The sequence below is a fragment of the Chrysochloris asiatica genome, unplaced genomic scaffold (assembly GCF_000296735.1).
Source record: "Chrysochloris asiatica unplaced genomic scaffold, ChrAsi1.0 scaffold00025, whole genome shotgun sequence".
In the NCBI taxonomy this organism is placed as follows: domain Eukaryota; kingdom Metazoa; phylum Chordata; class Mammalia; order Afrosoricida; family Chrysochloridae; genus Chrysochloris; species Chrysochloris asiatica.
The window spans coordinates 8315212-8319140 of NW_006408543.1; the positions used below are offsets into that span (position 1 = coordinate 8315212).

General features: G+C 39.6%; 1 pseudogene; it reads right to left on the minus strand.

Annotated features, from left to right (window-relative positions):
- Positions 1-1290: 1290 nt before the first annotated feature.
- Positions 1291-3929, minus strand: part of LOC102833353 — a 19228-nt pseudogene continuing 16589 nt past the window's right edge.

Below are 3929 nucleotides of genomic sequence, written 5' to 3' on the forward strand. Positions count from 1 at the left end.
GCACAGTCAGACACCACTTGGAGCATGACAATGTTTGTCATAAACTAGAACCCAGGAAGAAAAACAAAACACCTTCCGAAGTGAATTTTGCCGCATTCATTCACCGACACACCAAGTTCACCACACTGGAGAGAAAGGTTTCCTTTAGCGCAATTACAAAGGTAAGCAATTAGCATGGGGGACAGGTGGGTCAATTCCTTGTTGGGGATTAAATTACTGCAACTATCAGCCCATTTAAGGAGCTCTGGTAGCGTAGTGGTTACAAATTGAGCTGTGAACTGCAAGGTCAGCAGTTCGAAACTACCAGCTGTTCTGCAGAAGAAAGATGAGGCTGTCTGCTCCCGTAAAGATTTACAGCCTCGGAAACCCTATACAGGATAATTATGAGCCAGAACCGACTCCACGGCACATAACAACAACAACAAAAAGCCCATTTAAGGAGTTCTGATAGTGCAGTGGTTACTAGTTGGACTGCTAATCTCAAGGTCAGTAGTTCGAAACTACCAGTGGTTCCGTGGGAGAAAGATGAGGCTTTCTGCTCCTGTAAAGATTTCTAGCCTCAGAAAGCCAATGCAGGGTCACTATGAGTTGGAACCGACTCCACAGCACATAACCACCACCACCACCAGTCCATTTACGACAATATCTAGTCTTGTCAGAGCAGCCTCAACACAAATACCAGGTCACACAGTGTCCACTAATTACATATGTGGAGTTAAAAATGAATACATACATATTTCACATATATAATTAAAAAAAAAAATCGGGAGCAACATATGTTACAAAAGTTACAAGAATTCTCATCTTCAACATAGACCTGGTAAGCAGCTGACTGATTCTGGCAGTGAAAAATGCAACTCAAAGCAGGTTTAAGTAAAAATGTCAAAGGACAAATAAGTAAGTTGGGTGCAGAGACTGTTTGGGTAAGTTGTTTGTTGTTAAGAGCTGTCTAGTTGGTTTTGACTCATAACAACCCTGTTCAGTGTTTCTGAGGAGCAGCTGGTGGATTCGAATCACCGACCTTGCAGTTCAAATCCATCTTGTGAGTCAGTGCTTTATCCTACAGCACCACACTTTGGGTAAAAGATTGAGAATTTTTTCCTTTATTCTTCGCAGGTTTTCCAGAACCAAGACAAGTCCTTGAGGATACACACCAAATGCTGTAGTCCTTTGTGATGTATGGTCAAAACAAAAACAAGTGACAAAAATGTCATCTTCCTTTGCAGACTCTCAATAAAATGCATTGTACAGGCAGAAGGAATTCTTGGGATGTGCCACCTCGGGAGAAAACTAAAGCTGGGACATGAAGCGAGGCCGGGCACTTCCAAATCACCGGGGAGGATCTTGCAGCCAGTGTCCATGACCAGCAGCATGTGCTTTCTGACTCTTGTCTCTGAAGTCCAGCCATCTAGCCAAGTCTCTCCTGCTATCTGCCTTCACAAATCATTGGCTCAATTGTAAATACATGGCCCACCTTCTCACCACAACAGCTTTATTTTTGGCATAGTGAGGCGCATTGGAAGCTGTATGAAAAAGTCTGTGGATTCCATCCATGCCCACAGTAGTTTTGAACAACTGAAAACCGATTTGCTTGGGCATGCTTCTGAATAATGTTTCCCAGTTCTCTGTATGTAAACACCAGGTTTCACTGCCCTGATGCAGTCTGAACTAGCTTCTGCATTCCCTCATCCACATCTCTAACAACAAACATCTCATTAAGGTCCCCGTGACAACCACTGCAATAGAGAGTAATGTGCACATTAACAACACCGTCTTCTTGCAAAGGCCGACTGTCTAGACTTCCATGAAAAATAACTTCATTCACTGAGGTGCAACAAGACTTTGGGAAATTATCATAATTCAGCAGAGAAGGATAACAATTTCTTGCAATGCATGCTAAGTGTATAACATGATCTATTTCTTGAATAGTTGTTGTTAAAGGTTGTCGGGTCAGTTCTGACCCATCACGATCCTGTATAGGGTTTCTGAGGAGCTACTGGTGAGCTTGAACTGCTGACCTTGCGGTCTAGTGCATTAACACACAGCTCCACACCAAGAGACCTGGTTTAATCATCACAGTAGCAATTCCCAAATCTTCTCTAGCCTGATTACATGTAAATTGCATCCTTTGCTTATCTTCAGATTAGAGTAATTTAATTTGAGAAGTACCTTTAAGGGCCTGTTCAGATTCAGTCATTCTTAACAGATGATCAGCATAATCTGGTTTTGGAATATAACTTGGCATTGGCCTTGTTGGCATCAGTAGATAATGTGGCCTGAGTTTACCAGTATTTTGACAGCTTGCCCTGGGTCAGTGTTAATACCACTTTCTACAATCCAAGCAGAAATGTATCACAGTTTGCCCCTGGGTTAGTGTTAATATCACCTTCTACAATCCAAGCAGAAACATAAGCTTTGCCTTTTCATCTCTGCTTTCTTAGGTAGCAATTTGTGAGCAGCTCAGCTTCCTTTAAAACATTCCTGCAAGCAGAAGTAAGGACCCTGGATGCCCAGCAGGATGCAGGGAACTTGATGTTACTGCTGTAGCCCTTTGTCTTGTGTACCCAAGTCTCCAGGGCCAGCCGCCACGCTGCCAGTTACTAGAGTCCCTCATGGAGGAAGAGGAGGAGAAAGAGAGGAATAGCGGGAAGAAGGTAAGGGGTGGGAGAAACTTCTTTAGTTTCTTAAGGTAACTTTTCTTTTTTTGTAATATAAACTTGTAGTACATTTTAATGCTATAAATTTCCCTCTGATCATTGCTTTGGCTGCAACCTACACATTTTTGTATGCTGTGCTTTCATTACTTTTATTTGAAATAGTTTCTAATTCCTACAGTGATTTTTTTTTTTTCATGTATGTATCATTTAGCAATTTGCTATCTAGTGTCCAAGTGATAATTTTCCAGGTATTTTTCTGTTATTGCTTTTGAATTTCATTTCATTGTGGTCAGAGAAGATACTTTTTGGAATTCCAGTCCTTTAAAAATCTATTCAGACTTGTTGATCACTCACAAAATGCTTTATTTGGTGAATGCTTTGAGAATAATGGGGTAGAGTGGTCTATAAACATCAGCTAGGTCAAGTTTGTTGATATTTTTCAAATCTTCTGTAGCCTTATAAATTTTCTGTCTGTTTCTAACAATTATTTAGAAAGCAGTGTTGAAATCTCCAACTCTAATTGCAGATTTGTTATTTCTCTTGCAGGTCTACGAATCGGACTGCGAACCTTAAGGTCAGCGGTTCGAAACTATCAGCTGTTCTGCGGGAGAAAGATGAGGCTTTCTACTCCCGTAAAGATTTACACCCTCGGAAACCCTGTACAGGGTCGCTGTGGGTCGGAACCGACTTGACGGCACTTAGAACAACAACAACAACTTGCAGTTCTATCAGTTCTTGCATCTTGTATGCTGAAACTCTGTTATTAGGTACATAAACATTTGAGATTGATAAGGATTCTTGAGGTATTGATCTTTTTATCATTATGAAATAATTCTTTATTCCTGGTAATTATTTTTCCTCTGAAATCTGCTTTAATTTTTATATAGTCACTCCATCTTTCTTTTATTACCATTAATGAATTTTTTTTTCTGTATTTCTACTTTTAGTATATTTGTGTCTTTATCATTATAGTGGGTTTCTTATTGAATCTATGTAATTAGATATTGATTTCTATCTGATCTGACAACCTTTACCTTTTAGTTGGTGACTTTTGACAATCTATATGTAGTATGATTATTAGCATGGTTGGGTTTAAATCTGCTATCTTGATATTTGTTTTCTTATGTCCCTCTTCCTGCCTGACTTTTGGATTAATTTTTATAATTCTTTTAAAATTTTATTAACGTATCAGTTATAACTCTTTCTTTTGTTTTAATGATTGCTTTGGGGTATGCATCTTTAATGCATCACACTCTATTTTATTACAGCCTC